This window comes from Ornithorhynchus anatinus, chromosome 5 (assembly GCF_004115215.2).
Source record: "Ornithorhynchus anatinus isolate Pmale09 chromosome 5, mOrnAna1.pri.v4, whole genome shotgun sequence".
Classification (NCBI taxonomy): domain Eukaryota; kingdom Metazoa; phylum Chordata; class Mammalia; order Monotremata; family Ornithorhynchidae; genus Ornithorhynchus; species Ornithorhynchus anatinus.
In genome coordinates this window covers 23,473,016-23,491,593 of record NC_041732.1, presented here as the reverse complement: position 1 = coordinate 23,491,593, position 18,578 = coordinate 23,473,016, and the positions used below count along the sequence as shown (strand labels likewise).

Sequence of the window (18,578 nt, the reverse complement as noted above, 5' to 3'; positions counted from 1 at the left end):
TAAAATTTTTATTATTGTTGTGATGGTATTGGATAAGTGCTTACTATGTATCAAACACTGTTCCAACTGCTGGGGTAGATACAAGTTAATCAGGTAGGACACAGCCCCTGTCCCCATGAAGTTTGCAGTCTAAATAGTGGGAAGAAGAGATATTTAACTCGCATTCCGTAGTTAAGGAAACTGAGGCATAGAGAAGTGAAGGGACTTATGCAAGGTCACAAAACAGGCAAGTGGTGAAGCCAGGATTGGAATTTAGAGCCTCTGAGTCCCAGGCCCGTGCTCTTTCCACCAGGCCAAGCTACTTCTCATTTGTTAGACTATTAACTCCGTCAGGTCACGGACTGTGACATCTCCATTGAACCCTGCCCAGTGTTTAGTCTGATGTTCTACAAGCAACAATTGTTCAATAAATACTATTAATTGATTGATTGGTTGGTTGATAAAAGAGGGCTTTTTTGGCATCTGAAATTAGCAACCCTCTGAGAACCTCGATGAAGTTTCATTTCATTTGTTTGTTTACTTATTAGAAACCTGCCCTGGTTTTGCTCAAGTTAACCAAAACAAAGCTGCAGTCAGTGGATTCTCCCTGCACCTTCTCAACTCCCCCTTGAGGTGGCAGGAAATGATTCCCAAGTCTGGAGTTTGTTTAAGGCTGTCAAAAAGCAACCCCCCTCTGCAAAGCAGCACATTAATCCAGTTCCGGTCACGTAGACAAACTCGATCTGCTCCAAGGACTCTGGAAATGTCCCTTTCAAGGTCAGTATTATTTGGCCACAACCAGTGGGAGACTCACATAAGAAAACAGGAAGTACCATGTTCCAGGAGGGAGTTTCTGAGAAAGCATCGTGGCCCTTTGGAGAGAACATGGGGCCGGGAACCAGAAGACCTGGGATCTGAACCCAGCTCTGCCATTTGCCTGCTGTGTGACCTTGGACAAGTGTCATTTAACTTCTCTGTGCCTCAGTTTCCTCTTCTGTAAAGTGGGAGTGAATACTTGTTCTCCCTACATTGCCATCCCTAATCTCTCTTCCTCTCTGCAGTCTCGCATTTCCTCCTGCCTTCAAGACATCTCTACTTGGATGTCCCACCATCACCTCCAACTTAACATGTGCAAAACGGAGCTTCTTATAATAATAATGATAGTATTTGTTAAATGCTTACTATGTGTCAAGCACTAAGAGCTGGGGGAGATACAGGTAATCAGGTTGTCCCATGTGGGGCTCACAGTCTTAATCCCCATTTTACAGAGGAGGGAACTGAGGCACAGAGAAATTAAGTGACTTGCCCAAAGTCACACAGCAGACAAGTTGCAGAGCCGGAATTAGAACCCATGACCTTTGAATACAAAGCCCATGTTCTTTCCACTGAGCCACACTGCTTCTCTTATCTTCCCATCCAAACGCTGCCCTCCCCCTAATTTTCCTATCATTGTAGATAGCACCACCAACCTTCCTATCTCACATGCCCAGAACTGTGGCATCATTTTTGACTCATCTCTCTCGCTTAATCCACATATTCAATCTCTCACTTAATCTTATCAGTTTAACCTTCACAACATTGCTAAAACCCATCCTCTCCTCTCCATCCAAACGGCTACCATATTAATCCAAGCACTTATACTATCCTGCCCGAATCACTGTATCAGCCTCCCTGTTGACAATAATAATAATTATGGTATTTGTTAAGCGTTTACTGTGTGCAAGGCACTGTTGACCTCCCTGCCTCCTGTCTTTTCCCACTCCAGTCCATACTTGGCTATGCTGCCCAGATATTTTGACAAAAATGTCCTGTCCACCTTTCCCCACCCCTCAAGAACCGCCAATGGTTGCCCATCCACCTCCGCATCAAACAGAAACTCATTGGCTTTAAAGCACTCAATCACCTTGCCCCCTCCTACCTCACTTGGCCGCTCTCCTAGTAGAAATCTGCCTGCATACTTTGTTCTTCTAATGCCAACCTACTCACTGCACCTCCATCTCGTCTACCTCACCACTGACCTAAGCTTGTCCTCTAGACTGTGAGATTGTTGCAGACAGGGAATGTGTCTGTTAGATTGTTGTGTTGTACTCCCCCAAGCACTAAGTTCAGTGTTCTGTATACAGTAAGCACTCAATAAATACAATTGACTGATTGACCTCATGCCCACATCCTTTCTCTGGCCTGAAATGTCCTCCTTCATTTCTGACAATCACTCTCCCCACCTTCAAAGCCTTACTGAAAGCATATGTGGACATCAAGACGACTTCCCTTAGCACCGTTTTCCTCCCCCAACCCCACATCATCCTGACTTGCATCCTTTGTTTACCCCTCCCTCAGTCCCATAGCACTTTTGTAAATATCCATACTTCATTTATCTTAATGTCTACTCACCCCCCAACTTGGACTGTAACCTCATTATTGGCAGCAACTGTAGCTTTCAACTCCATTATATCGTTTTATCGTACTATCCCAAGTGCTTAGTACAGTGCTCTGCACATAATAAACAATAAATGTGATTGATTGACTGATTCTTCCTCCTACTTAGACTACAAACCCAATGTGGGACAGGAACTGGGTCCAACTTGATTATCTTGTATCACCTTCAGCATTTAGTACAATGCTTGGCACAAAGCGTTTATTGAATACACAATTATTATTTCTAAGAAGACTTCCTACTCAGGTTTTTTCAGTATTACCACAACCGGGCTCAGCAGACTAGCCAAAATGAGAAAGGTGAATCTTAAACACAGGTCCTCAGGAAGGGAAGGGGAAGACCATATCCTAGACACAAACACCCGATAAATTTCCAAACAGACCACACGACCTTGCCCTTTAGGGAAAATAAACAGAGGTCAGCAGAATCTGATGCTTTAATAAGGTATGAAATGAAATTCTTCCCAAAGGAAAAGAATGACATCATGCTTAAGGATGCTCTGAAACAACTTGAACTGTGCTATCAGCCAGAAAAATCTTTAGTTCTTCAGAAATATAACTAAATCAAGGACCTGAATATTAACCAAGGCTCCAAGCAGCAGTGACAATTGCCATGCTTGCACATATAACACCCCAACTCAAATTCACCCTTGGGGTGGGGGGAGGGGAGGCCCTGCTGGAACCAGGCCATCAGTGGTGAGGTTTTCTGGACCACCCTATGGTGTCTTGCATGGTCCAGAGGTTCGGTGGGAATCCTGAAAATGGCCTGCTAATGTGGGCGGCAGAGATCACAGTTCCCCCATTAAATGCCTACCGGATTACCACATTTATATATAATAATGATGGCATTTATTAAGGGCTTACTATGATATGGCATCGGTCACTTTGCTGCAGTCACTTTGTTCAGCAGATGCTAATGTGCACTTTGCAATGTACCGCACTCCCACCAACCTAAAGCCTGCACCCACGGTCCCAGTGATAACATGGCCGGCAGTCATGGAAGGGGATGACTAGCACTGCAAAAATCACTAACACTAAGAGTTCATCCTTGTTGCATCTTCCTGATCCTGAAGTCTGTTGGTCGGCCATCATTTCTCACCGGAGCACCAACACCATCATCATCATCACCATACATGATCAAGTAAAAATAACAATAAATAATAATAGTGGTATTTAAGTACTTACTATGTGCCAGGCACTGAACTAAGCACTGGGGTGGATACAAGCAAATTTGGTCATACATAGTCCCTGTTCCATGTGGGACTCACAGTCTCAATCCCTGTTTTACAGATGAGGTAACTGAGTCACAGAGAATAATAATGTTGGTATTTATTAAGGGCTTACTATGTGCAGAGCAATGTTCTAAGCGCTGGGGTAGATACAGGGTAATCAGACTGTCCCACGTGAGGCTCACAGTAATCCCCATTTTACAGATGAGGTAACTGAGGCTCAGAGAAGTGAAGTGACTTGCCCACAGTAACACAGCTGACAAGTGGCAGAGCAGGGATTCGAACCCATGACCTCCGACTCCCAAGCCCAGGCTCTTTCCACTGAGCCACGCTGCTTAAGTGAAGTGCCTTGCCCAAGGTCACACAGCAGACCAGTGGTGGAGCCGGGATTAGAACCCAAAGCCTTCTGACTCCAGGCCCATGCTCTATCCACTATGCCATCATGTGTTCTGAACAGAAGAGTAACAGTAACTGTAAGTGAGAGTACAGGACCGAGAAACTGTATGGTGGAATTGATTATCATATTAAAGGGTTGCTTATAGTATAAAGGGCCCCATTTCCACTCTTCTGTCCCTGCCGATCGAGGACCCCGAGGGGCACAGAGTTAGTGTACTATGTTCACCGGAACTTCCAGATTGTCATTGTGGATCATGGCACCCAGTGAGATTGGCATGGGGAAGGCAGAGACACAGTGGAGTTTCGGTGGTAACAAAACCATCTGAAATGACAGAGCACAGAAGTGCTTCAAGGGCCCTGCTCCAACCACATTCTATGAAAGCCATAAAGAAAACTATATCACTGCTACATACATTCCCAAGTTTAAGGAAAAAAAATCATGGTCATATCAAATAGCATTACTGTGTTCATTTTTACAGTTGCTCCTTCCCATGGAGATTGATGAAGTTAGCATACCAGTCCTGAAAATACCTTGGCTAAAGCAAGCTAAATACAGTGCACTGTCTTAGTGACTTATTACTTCATAACTTCATGAATATGGTAAACATTAGGGAAATGGTATTGATTCTGGGTACTTAAATATTGCATCACTAATGGTGACAACTGAAAGGAGGCATCATAAATATGTAAATCAGTCCATGAGCCTAAAATATTGTAATTACATCACAAAGCTCAACATTAAACTGAATCTCATTCACAGAGAACTCTATTGGCTGTTTACTTCAGAAGCAGTCGAAGATCCAGTTCTCACATTGTTTTCACAGAAGTTTCTTCCAAGAGTTCATCTTTTTCAATGTCACAAAAAGATCAGACCAACATTTACAATTTCCTTAGCGACTCCTAGAATCCCTTAAGAAGATTCCTTTCAGCTGCCTTCGTAAACAAAAACAAATAATTTCAGTATATTTTCCCTTCAAAAACTAGAGGCAGATGCTGGACACAAAGTAGTAGGAGTACCGAGAACAATGCATTGTGATTGGGATATGCAACAGTAGTAGAATACATGTTCCTTGCCCACAGGAGCTTGCACTCTGCCTGATCTCCTTTTTCAACCCAACCCAGACACTTGGCTGGCCTAATCCCAGTTTACTCTGTATTCTTCAATCTCATCTATCCTCCCACCAACCCCTTGTCCACAGCCTCTGCCTGGCCTAGAACTTCTTCCACCTTCATCGCTTATAGATGACCACTCGCCCCATCTTCAAAGTCTTATTAAAATCATGTTTCCTCCAAGAGGCCTTCTTTTGACTAAGTGCTCATTTCCCCTACCCAAATTTCCCTCTGCTTTGCCTAGCAATCAGTGGCATTTATTGAGTGCTTATTGTGTGCAGTGCACTGAACTAAGCGCTTGGGAGAGTACAATACAATGAGAATTGGTAGACGTGCTGTCTACCCATGAGTTTATAGCTTATGCATTATTTACGCACTCAGATCTATATGCCTCAGCCTCATAGCTCTTACCTTATCATCTGCTATTTTCCCTATCTGTACTTCATTTTATTCTCTGCTTCCCGTTCTAGACTGTAAGTTCCTCGTGGGCAGGGACCACGCCCACCAACTCTTTTGCACTGGAGTCTTCCAAGAGCTTAATACCATGCCCCTCACAGGATAAGACTTTAATAAGCAGTATAGACTAGTGAAAATAGCACAGGCCCGGAGTCAAAGGACCTGGGATCAAAGCCCGGATCTACCACTTAACGTCATTCAGTCATTCATTCAAACACTGCATTAAGCATTTGGGGGAGTAAAATACAACAGTAAATGGGCACATTCCCTGCCCGCAACGATCTTAAGTCTAGAGGCGGGGAGACAGACATTAATACAAATAAATAAAATTACAGATATGTACACATAAGTGTTGTGGGGCTGGGAGGACAACACATAAGTGTTGTGGGGCTGGGAGGAGAACAAAGGGAGCAAGTCGGGGGATGCAGAAGGGGGTGGGAGAAGAGGAATATCTTCAGTGTGACCTTGCGCCTCTCATTTCCCTTCACTGTGCCTCAGTTCCCTCATCTGTAAAATGAGGATTCAATGCCTGTTCTCCCTTCTACTTAGACTGTGAGCTCCATGTGGGACAGAGCTGTAGCCAACCTGATGACCTTGTATCTACCCTACTGTTTAGAGCAGCGTTTGACATATAGTAAGTACTTAACAGTGCAATGGTAACGATGATGAAAATAATAATGATAACAACATTGATTAATTGGATTTTCTGGTCCTCTATGTGCTTGAATCTCTGAAGCAGTTGATAAAGGGATTTATTTCAAGTTTCTAATTGGAAGGAGAAAGTCCCTAGCCACTGTGAGGATCAGTCAGCAGATCTCCCTCATTTGCACTGAAGGGATTATTTTTTTGTATTTGTTAAGCACTTACTTTGGGGCAGGCACTGAACTAAGTATTGGGGGAGATACAAGCATATCAGGTTGGACCCAGTCCATGTCCCACGTGGGACTCACAGTCAAAACCCCCATTTTACAGATGAGGTAACTGAGGCACAGAGAAGTTTTGTGACTTGTCCATTGTCATACAGCAGACAAGTGGCAGAGCTGAGATTAGAACCCGGGTACTCTGCTCTCAGGCCCGTACTCTTTCCACTAGGCCATGCTGCTTCTCAGGGATTGATGAAGCAACTCAGCACCCCTCCAGCAAGACTCTGCACATTAACATAGACCAACAGGAGAAATTAAAAATCTGCTGCTCTGGATGCTTAGAGAGCTGTCTCTCACTGAAACTAGTTAACCTTATTTAGCATCTGGCATTTTCAAGAAATCAGGTCACAGTCAGCAGCCAATCATGATGGAAGCTCTGTAGGTTAGAGGAGGAAGAATCTAAATGAGAGGATGACAATAGGGTCAGGTCACCCTCTTTTCTTCCACTAACTTCTTTGGGACTGGATTTTAGGATTCTAGGATCCAAAGCATATTTCTGCTACTAAGAAGAACCAGTTAACAGTCAGTAAAATGTATTTATTGAGTGTTTACTTTGTGCAGAGAACTGGACTATGTGCTTGGGAGAGCACAGTATAACAGTATAACAGACAAATTCCCTGCTCACAACAAGAGCACAGTCTAGAGGGGAGAGAGTGATGAATAAATAATCCAACTACTGCTTCTCTCTTCATTTGGGTCTTCCTGGTTGCTAACCAGAATTTGTAGGATTTGTTAGGGAAAGAGAAGAGTTCATTCCCTGATCCCTTCAATTGTCTGCTGTGTGACTTCGGGCAAGTTCCCTGAACTCTCTAGGCCTCAGTCACCTCACCTGTAAAATGTAAAATAATGCCTGAGGACACTATCTGGGACAAGGATTGTGTCCAACCTGATTAGCGATCTCCCCCATCGCTTAGTATAGTGCCTGGCTCATACTGAGCACTCACCAAATTCCATAATTATCATTACTCCCCTGGCTAGGGTGACTACATATCTGATTATATTCTGGACAGTCCAGTTTCTAGCCGGTCCATCCCTTGTCCAATACTGATCTGGTACTGGACACCTTTATATCTGGCATCTTTATTTTTGAACACCCAGCAACTCTATAGGTTCCAACAAATTCCACAATTTGTGTGTGTGTCCTTAGGATGCTCTCAGTAATAATAATTGGGTGATTTATTCAGTTCATACTTTGGGCCAAGCACCATACTAAGCGTTTGGGTAGATATGACTTAATCAGGTCAATCCTGAGAAGCAGCTCGGCCTAGTGGAAAGAGCACGGGCCGGAGAGTCAGAGGACCCGGATTCTAATCTCAGTTTTACCACTTGTCTGCTGTATGACAATGGGCAAGTCACTAAACTTCTCTGTGCCTCAGTTACCTCATCTGTAAAATGGGGATTGTGACTGTGAGCCCCACGTGGGACGTGGACTGTGTCCAACCTGATGCACTTGTATCTCCCCCAATGCTTAGTACACTGGGCTCACAGTCTAAGTGGAAGGAAGAACAGGTATTGCCTCCCCATTTTACAGAAGAGGAAACTGAGGCACAAAGAAGTGAAGTGACTTCATCAAGGTCACACAGCAGACAACTGTAAGCTCCTGGTGGGCAGAGAATGTGAATACCAACTCTGTTATATTATAGTTTCCCAAGTGCTTAGTACAGTGCTCTGTACACATTAAATACTCAATAATTATGATCGGTTGAAATTGCAGAACCAGGATTAGAATTTACGTCTTCTGACCCCCAGGCCCCGACTCTTTCCACTACACCAACACTGTTAGTTGTCTTAAGTTACACACATGTTTACCTGCACCACAACAAACCTAGAAGCAGTTGTATCAGTTTCAAATTAGAAAATGAAAGTTTCCAGGTAAGGAGAGACGTACACCACCCACCCCAGCTTCCTGCCACCCCAAGTTAAATACATACTTTTTTTGTCAAAATTATTTATTTTAATAAAAATATAGGTATGGGGCAGCCTTGCCATTGGTGGTATTTTTCTTCTGACTTCTTTCCCCAATCTCCCCCTCACTGGCTTTTCCCCTTATTGACAGAAATGCAAGTTTCCGTTAACTAACCCACCCCAAGTTGCCTCCCTTTTGAGAGAAGAAATGACAATTCTGAGAATCGCCTGCCATATGGTTTTTCCTCTTATTTTCATCTTTGACTCACGTGGTTTCTGTGAGGTTAATTATGTGACTTTTGCAATGAGCTCCTTCCTGCACTGATCAACACTCTCGCTGAGGAATAAGAACCCAGGCCAACTCTTTTCAAGTTTGGCTGACTCCCCACCAAGGGTTTAGGTGCAGTGCCTGCTGCTGACCGGGCAGCACTTAGTGGAAGGGGAAAAGTGGAAAAACGGAAAGGTAATCAGGGGTGGCCCCTCACGCATCCATTGGTAAGAACAGTTCTCACCACCAAAGTGGAAGGTTAGGAAATTAACTCACCCACTTCCTGGGAAAATTGAAAGGCTGCTTACTGCCAGCAGCAAAAAAGCTTTTCTTTTTCTTTCACACTGCCTTGCAGCAACAAGAAAACCAAAAGATAGAGAACGACATAAGAGCTCCTGAAGGTTCACCGGTCAGGATGATGAGATTTCATTTGAACAGTCCTTTCCCCTGATTTTTCTGCTTTCTTTCAGATGATTTGACCTGCCAGGACTTCTGGAGCCCCTTTAATGCAGGGCTGATTTTATAGTTAAAGAAGTGTAGAGCTGAATTAACAATCAGTCACATTCAATGAGCACTTACTATGTGCAAAGCACTGTACTCAGAGCTTTGGAGAGGACAATACAACAGAATTAGCAGACACATTCTGGGCCCATAATGAGCTTACAGTCTAAGGTGGGGACAGAAATTAATTTGAATAAATAAGAAATTTATGAAAGGCAATTTAAAGATATTTATGTAAGCACCATGGGCTTGAGGGTGGGCGAATATCAAGTGTTCTTAGGTTGCAGATTGAAGTGCATAGGTGCCTCAGAAGGAAGAGTGAGCTGGGGAAAAGAGGGTTTAATCAGGGAAGGTCTCTTGGAAGAGATGTGACTTTAGTAATGCTTTGAGGGTGGAGAGAGTGGCGGTCTGGATTATATGGAGGGGGAGGGAGTTCTAGGCTGAGGGACGATGTGGGAAAAGGGTTGGCGGCAAGATAGATTAAATCAGGACTATAGACAGGAAGTGTCTAGATACATCTAATTGCAAAGGAAAGCAAACTAGCTAGCCAACCCATCATTTACTGGTCTTTGATGCAAGTTTCCTTGTTTGCCTTGGAATTTAAGGGGAGACTTTGTCAACATGCCAGAGTGTACGTGGGAGGTGGCCGGGAATGAGTGGGGCACCATAAACTGGTGCTCGTTAGCTTAAGTTTCTCTCCTGCCAACTTGGATGTCGGCCAAGAACCAGTGCCTCCTGAAAGTGAAATGAAAGAGATCCGAGAGCCTCAGACGAACTCTGGATATCTTTGCGTCCCTCGAGCAAAATGTCTCGGTGGGTTCCTTCCTCTCCACATGAGATACTGCAGTTCAGACACATGCCAAGATGTTGACTCTCAGGTCACTACTGGTAGTCAAAGACTCTTGTCAAATAATCATAATAATAATAATAGTATCTGATAAGCATTTACTATGTTAGATGTGGCCTGGTCTAATAGAGAGAGTGTGGGCCTAGGAGTCAGAGGACCTGGGTTCTAATCCTTGCTCTTCTAATTGCTTCCAGCGTGACCTTGGGCAAATTATGCCAATTCTCTGTGCCTCAGTTCTCCTGTTCACCCTTCTACTTAGATTGAGAACCCCACGTGGGACGGACTGTGTCCAACCTAATTAACTCGTATCTACCCCAGCACCTAGAACAGTGTTTGAGACATAGTAAACTCTTAACAAATACCATAAAAAGCACTGTATTAAGCCCTGAGATAGATACAAAATAATCATGTTGGATACAGTTCTTGTCCCATGCAGAGTTCACCATCTAACAGGGAGGGAGAACATGTATTTGACCTCCTGTTCTTCAGGATAACCATAGGGAAAAGACTGCCTTCCTAAAAAACAGGCAGCAGAAAGAAAGGTTTTTAGATAAATTCTGGCTAAACTGCAACTTTGAGAGCAAGGATCATATCTGCCAACTATGTTGTATCTCTCAAGGGCCCTGTCCAAAATATGGTTTCACTAAATATCATTGATAGATTAACATTGACTCTAACCTTGGAATATACTGGATAATTCTTCACACATCAGGGCAACCTCAAGACAGCATAGCCTAGTGGATTAGAGCAGAGGCCTGGGAGTCAGAAGGACCTGGCTTCTAATCCCGGCTCTGCCACTTGTCTGCTGTGTGACCTTGGGCAAGTCACTTAACTTCTCTGAGCCAAAGTTACCTCAGCTGTAAAATGGGGATTAATACTGTGAGGCTCATGTGGGTCATGGACTATGTCTAACCTGATTAGCTTGTATCTACCCCAGTCCTCAATCCAGTGCCTGCCACATAATAAGTGCTTAACAATAATAATAACAATGTTGGAATTCGCTGAGCGTTTACTATGTGCAGAGCACTGTTCTAAGTGCTAGGGTAGATACAAGGTCATCAGGTTTTCCCACGTGAGGCTCACAGTTTTCATCCCTATTTTAAAGATGAGGGAATTGAGGCACAGAGAAGTGAAGTGACTTGCCCACAGTCACACAGCTGACAAGTGGCAGAGCCAGGATTCGAACCCATGACCTCTGACTCCCAAGCCTGGGGTCTTTCCATTGAGCCACGCTGCTTAATAAAAACCATAAAAAATTATCAAAACAGATTCAAATGTTGTCATTTATGTGAAATGAGTCTACAGCCTAACATGCTCCAGGGCATGATAAAAGGTAAAAATCACATAAATTTATAAACTGGAAAACAGACAAAATTCAGACATCAAATCATCAGTGAGCTTGAGGCCAGCCCTCTCATTTCTACTTCAGTTCTTCTAAAGGTAAATATACCCTCCATTTGTGGCTGCACAAGAATAAGGATATTCTGCAGTGGTTCTGATACGTGCGTCTGCATCAAGATATTTCCATGTATTTGGGAGGGAAGGGGGTGGTAGGTGGGGGCTCCCTTGGCTTCAAATGGAAAAAGAAATTATACTAGTTGCGAGATATTATCAACATATGCAGGAGTGGTTTGATTGACAGTCACTTTCGAACTGTGTGCCTGTAAAGATTGCCCTGTTATAGAGTACACAGTGACACACCCGGTTGGTGTTGTTTTTTGATTCTTTTTCTCAATCTCATTATCTTCCTGAAGCATTTCACTCCATTGGGATCTTCAGAAGTTGTTTACTAGACATCTTTACTTTCCAAGCGCAGCATGGTCTAGTGGTTAGAGTACAGACCTGGGAGTCAGAAGGACCTGGTGATCTTGTATCTACCTCAGTACTAAAGTACAGTGCTTGGAACATCATAGGAACTTAACATATCCCAGAGTTATTATCATCTGCTCCCCTAGAAGGAGGAGGAGGAGGAGAAAGTGGTGGAGAAGGAGAAGGAGGAGGAGATATTTTAGGAGGGCTCTAAATATAAGAGCTGCATCTGAGAGGCCAGAGAAATACTACTACTAATAATAATGATAATGATGGTATTTGTTAAGCAGTTCCTTTGTTTCAGGCACTGTTCTAAGTGCTGGGGTGGATACAAGCAAATCGAGGTGGTCACAGTCCCTGTCCCACTTGGGGCTCACAGTCTCAATCCCTTTATTACAGATGAGATAACTTAGCCACAGAGAAGTGAAGTGACTTGTCCACGGTCGCACAGCAGACAAGTGGCAGAGACGGGATTGGAACCCATGACTTTCTGACTCCAAGGCCCATGTTCTATCCACTAGGCAATGAGGTACAGTGAGGCTTGCTTGGGAGGATTATAGAGCATGTGCTGGGAAGTACCGGGTGAACAGATAGGAGCAGATAAAGTAAAGGAGAGAGCTGGGAAGAGCTTTGAATCCATCCATCTGAAGCTATAACTTACTCCAGGAGAGAATGGGTAACCACTGTGGGAGGTTTGAGGAAGGAAAAGATGTTATCTGAATGACTTCTTAGGAAGATGATCCAGGTTGTGGAATGGAGTATAAACTTAAAAGGAGAAAAGGGAGATTTACACCAATGATCAAAGCAGTTGATCATTGATTGTGTGAATGGGTTTTCTAGATGTAGACTCCTTCTTAGGCTTGGTCTCCTCCAAACTAATTCTTAGAGCATAGCATTCCTCTATACCCTAAGCACCTTGTGGGCAGGGAATGTGTCTGTTATACCATTATACTGTACTCTCCCCGGGGCTTAATGCAGTGTTCTGAACACCGTAAGTGCTCAATAAGTATGATTGACTATTTTGCTGCTTCTGAGATGCTAATTGTAATGATCAGCATGTCTTCAAGCATACATGCTTCCCAAGAACAGTCCGAGGAGCTCTTGATTGAATGAACTGAGATTTCCCATAGAGATTAGACAAAATGGTGGGGGAAGGAGAGGGTTGGGGGTTGGATGTGAACCTGCCTTGTGGAATTTCTACCCCAACTTTGTGAGAAAGAAAAATGTAATCTCTCCTTCTAGGCCTCTCTCAGGCCCGGTTAAATGAAGTGGATAGTTGCCTGACTGTAACGCTAAGAATAGAACCAGGGTGAGAGAGTAGTCTCTGGGAAAGTTATGCTTTGGCAGCTAGCTGAAGAGATAAGGCAAAAAAAAAAGAAATGTTGAATCACCTATATTAGTTCAGAGTGAGCAGCAGCACGGCCCAGTGGATATTTAGCCCAGGCTTGGGAATCAGAATGACCTGGGTTCTATTCCCAGCTCTACCACTTGTCTGCCATGTGAACTTGGGCAACTGACTTCACTTCTCTGTGCTTCTATTATCTCAGTTGTAAAATGGGGTAAGACTGTGAGCCCCATGTGGGACAGGGACTGTGTCCAATCTGATTAGTTTATATCTAACTCAGCACTTAGTACAGCACATAGCACATAGTAAGCACATAACATATTCCATAAATAGAAAAAAGAGTGGGGAAGATGCATTTTTATGTGAATTTATGTTAATCAAAGGATAGGGATAATAACCCCCTGAGTGCTTAGAAATCCAAATAGCTATTCATTCAGCTAATGTTAGACAAAAACAACATGGCAGCTGCTTGCATACATCTAATTAACGTCACCTCTGAGCTAACTTTATATAGGAAAGTAAAGTATCTGGGCAGATGTTTAAGTTAGGGGCAGAATAATTCTGCATGATTTCTGGTATCACCTGGTGTCCTTCCTTTCCTCCTGCCCTAGAAGCCGTAGAACAATCAGCAACCATATTCCCCTAGGGTGGGCAGAGAGGCCTCCGTCAAGCATTGCGCCCTGTCATAGTGGAACCAGACATGAAGGAGAAACAAGACCTAGGATGCCAGGAGCCATTCAAAATGACAGTCAACTGCCAAGGCCAAGAAGGGCCAACTGGATGGCATCAGTTATTACATTTGATATCCCTTCTCTCAAGAAAAATTGCCTCCCCATCCTATTTTATCCCCTACTGATACTCTAGCACTTCAGCAGCACCTAAGCTTTTGGGTACTCACCTCTCTCCCTGCAACTCCTTTAGCATTATGTACTTATCTTTAAGCTCTGTTGATTCTCCCTACCTGTATTCCTTTTAGCGTCTGTCTTCCCTATTTGAATGCAAGCTCCTCGAGAGTAGGGATCCTGTATACCAACTAGTGTACTCTACCAAGGGCTTGGTACAGAGGTCTCCACACAGTAAGTGTTCAATAACTATGATTTATTGCTGGAAAACACAGAAGCATAATTTTTCCTAGCTTCTCAATTTGCCTTGAAAATATAACTAGGTTAAGCAGTGAGATTGGCGGTAAGGAGGCCCATTACGCAGTTAGTCATTGCGGAATTTGCTCTTCTCTTCTTGTATCATTTCCAGAACATTTGAAACAGGGCTGCGTCTGATCCCGGGGCAGATAAAAGTGGAAATTTTGGATGAGAACAATGGGTCTTGCATGAATCATGGTTGCAAGGGCCTCTGATTTCCCCACATTAGGAATCAAACACCCCCGCAATTCAGCTTGGCAACTATTCTTGTTTAAAAAGAAGCAGACCCTTTTACAGGTTGATTCACCAGTGCACATCCAACCTTTTTTGAAAACCTTTCTTTGGGGGAAGACAGTAAAAACAAACTGCACTGAGCTGTTTTGTACACAGCCCCAAGTATCTAGTTAGGAAGAATCCAGGTGCATAAATCCTGACTCACCATGCTGGTATCTCAGCTACCAAATATTGTAGTAAACTAAAGCGTTGTTTGGATACCACTGAGGCCAGGCTCATCTCTTTAGGGATCTTATTAAGGGTTAAGTTGAACATCAGAATGAATCAGTCACGACCTCCAATTTTCAGTAGGGGATAAGAGACTAAGCTCCCCTTTTCCTCAGCTCCCCTTCCCCTTTCCATCACCCCAAATCGCTACCTTTGCTGTACCCCCAAACCATACAGCACTTGTGTATATATGTACATATCTACAATTCTATTTATTTACTTTAATGCCTGTTTACTTGTTTTGATACATATATATCCATAATTCTATATATTTATATTGATGATATTGATGCTTGCTTACCTGTTTTGCTATCTGTCTGCTCCCTTCTAGACTGTAAGTCTTGTGGGCAGGGATTGTCTCTATTGCTGAATTGTACTTTCCAAGTGCTTAGTACAGTGCTCTGCACACAGTAAGCGCTCAAGAAATACTATTGAATTGAATTGAACGCTTCTCTTCGGCCGGAGCAAGAACTTTAATGGGGTAAAATGAAGCTCTCACGAGATACTCTATTAGTTTAACTACCCAGACCTCACTTGGGGATGACAGGACTGGTACTAGATTTTACTAGGTGGAAGAAAATATTCCACTGAGACCTCTGGCCTAAATTTCTCCAGCTTTTTGTATTGCAACCAGAGCAATCTGCAATTGCTGCCTTTTGTCAGAATGCATATGTTGCATATATGCATGTTACAACTAAATAAGCATATACACGCACACCGATATACACACTGCTTTCTTTGTTACCATTACAAAAACACTTGATCTTCCCCAACCGTTGTATACATTCCCAGCCATTAAATAAACTGACTTTATACTGCCCTTGTGTATATGGCTAACCTCCACCCACTAATGACATCATTGTTTCCATGGTAACCAATGTATTTCAAAGAGGAAAATGCCGATGGGACTTAAAATTAAAGGACAGAAATTAAATATACGAGAAGTAAAGGTGGGGACAGATGTCTCAATGAAACATTTTAGACCAGTCTTTCTTCTAACATATAGCATTTGGCATTAAACTGGTCTGCCAATTATCCTGATTCTAAATTTTGAATGTTACACATCCCCTCTGTGCTCTCACCTTAGCCCAGAAAAAGAACTGTTTGTTCCAGAATGTGGATAAGGTACCACATTCAAGATTAGCATGTGCTGCAATTTTGGTAAATGGAAAAAAGTCCTAGTTGAGGTAATATTTGAATGCCACGAAGAAACAAATTAGAGGTTTCCAAAACAGAAACGTCTGCCATCTCTAAGGAAGGGGGGAAAAAAGCACTAATTTCAGTCTTTCTAAAGGTAAGAAGAGAATAAAAGGAAATTCATAATGAAACATTTAGCATTAACATTTAATTAAAATCACATGGAAAACCTAAAATAAATTTTCAAGGAGCAGTGGCCATGGCATCATTGACCAAGTCCCAGTTATATGCAGAACACAGTTCTAGACGCTAGGAAAAATAAAGAGACGTATAAGACATCCTTGATTTAATATTATTTACTGAACATTTACTCTGTGTAAAGCACCAAACAAAGTGCTTCGGATACATCAGAGAGTTACTTGCCCTCAAGGGTATTACAATATATAGTTCCTGCCCTTGAAGTCTAATGGAAGACAAGCACATAAGAATTGACAAATAAAAATATTAAATGTTAATTAAACATTTAACATTTCATCTTAAATAACACTACTTTTAGACTTCTGGGCTGGGATGACTGGTGTCACATGGCTTAGTTGCCAATGGATGTACGTTAGTCTGGGCATGAAAAATCAATGCTTTGTGTTGAAAAGGAGACAGTTGGAAGTTACCAAAGCACATCTGACAACTCTAGAATCTGGTTCTAGGGTGTAATATTGAGGTAGACTCTTGATCCACCACTGAGTGACATATTCTGCAAAATGAATGTACACTTTTAGCTACTTTATCATTTCATTTCCCAGTTGTTGGAACTCCTAGCTGGCAACATATGGTCTTCTATTTGGTCCCCAAACCAGCTGATGACCATAATTCTTTAGGATGCTGTTGGTGAAGGAGGGTTTTGAATTTAATGTGGGAACTTGGAAACAGTCAAAACTGGGCAAATACACATCTCAATAGTGAAGGGAAAAATCAAAAGCTGATTTAGGATCCATTTTGAATTTTCAGGATTGGGTTTACTTTTGGTATTTCCAACAACCTCTATAGCTTAATTTCCACTATTACTATATAGAAAAGCTTCAAAACAATTACCCTAGAAGAAAGGATTTTCTGGGGGTCAGCATCCTCTAGACTACAAGCTCATTCTGGGCAGGGACTGTGTCTACCAACTCGGTTCTAGTGCATACTCCCAAGCATTTAGTACGGGCTCTGGCAAGCATTCAATAAATACCATTGAATGATTGATCCAGAATATAATGAGCAAGAGAAGACATCCCCTAAATATCCCTCGAAAGGTGGCCCCCTTTAACATCTTTGATTTCTTCTGCTACCCGGGGACAGTCATACCACAACCCAGCCCCACCTCCACTAATCCAAAACTTTTGCAAGAATTAAATCAGTCCTTAGTGCAATCCATCTTGAATGCCTTGGAGAAAAGAAATATATAACTATGAGGCCTTACTACATTATTTTAACCTTGTCCACTTTGATTTAAAATTAATAAGTGTATACATAGCAGCTATGAAAATGAGCACTGAACTCTATGACCAAAACCTAAAAGAAATTAGAACACACCTAATGAAAAATCACACGGAAGACCTAAAATAAATTTTCAGCAGCATTGGTCAATGATGATTTGACCAAGTCCCAGTTATATGCAGAACACAGTTCTAGACCCTAGGAAAAATAAGGAGACATATAAGACATCCATCATTTAATATTATTTACTGAACATTTACTCTGTGCAGAGCACTGAACAAAGTGTTTCGGATACATCAAGAAAATTACTTGCCCTCCAGGGTGTTACAGTATATAGTTCCTGCCCTTGAAGTCTAACGGAAGACAAGCACATTAGAACTGACAACTAAAAAATGGCAAAATAATGCATGAAGAGCTTAAAAATAAACATGAGTCAATAAATCAATCAATAACAAATACATCTACGTATAAGTCTCCAAAGTGATAAATGTGTGCTGCATTCTGTTTCTTTCAATGCATTTGTTTTTTTCTCTCAGTTTAGTTTACCTGCTTGCATTTGGTTACTATAGAAATAAAAGGGGTGGGATGGGATGGTTGGAGATGGGATAGTACAGTGCTCTGCACACAGTAAGCACTCAAATACGATTGAATGAATGAATGAATGATGGTGAGAGAGAGCAGGCAAGGACAATTTTGCGGGCCAGAAATATTTGTTCGTATGCATTTATACACGCTCTCCGGGTCACACCTGGAGAGTTTCCAGTACTCTGCCAGTCTCGGCTACGGGTGGGAGAGTCACGCAGAGGCCTATCCATTCCATTCCTAGCTTGGCCAGTGGCTAGTGAGTGGAAGGCAATCTGCCAGAAGTCAAATATCACCTGTGCTGGGCAGCACGGGAGAGAATTGAAGGCGGAGACTCAAGTTTACTGCACAGAAGAAGGCAATGGTAAATCACTTCTGTATTTTTACCAAGAAAAGTCTCTGGATACACTACCAAAATGATTGCAGATGATTGCGGGGCATTCTGGGAGAAACGTGTCTGTGGTGTCGCTATGGGTCGGAAATGACGCGACAGCATAAGATTAGACAAGATGCATTTATACAGATTGAGACAAACCCAGAAT

General features: G+C 42.6%; 1 protein-coding gene and 1 non-coding gene across 2 annotated transcripts in view; one reads left to right on the top strand and one right to left on the bottom strand.

Annotated features, from left to right (window-relative positions):
• Window positions 1–18,578, bottom strand: part of LOC120638425 (solute carrier organic anion transporter family member 3A1-like) — a 125,417-nt gene that overhangs the window by 72,910 nt on the left and 33,929 nt on the right. The gene's annotated exons all lie outside the window — the stretch shown is intronic.
• LOC114812498 lies at window positions 18,185–18,322 on the top strand. The gene has a single exon (XR_003760150.1). It is a non-coding gene; the product is annotated as a small nucleolar RNA SNORA7 (small nucleolar RNA).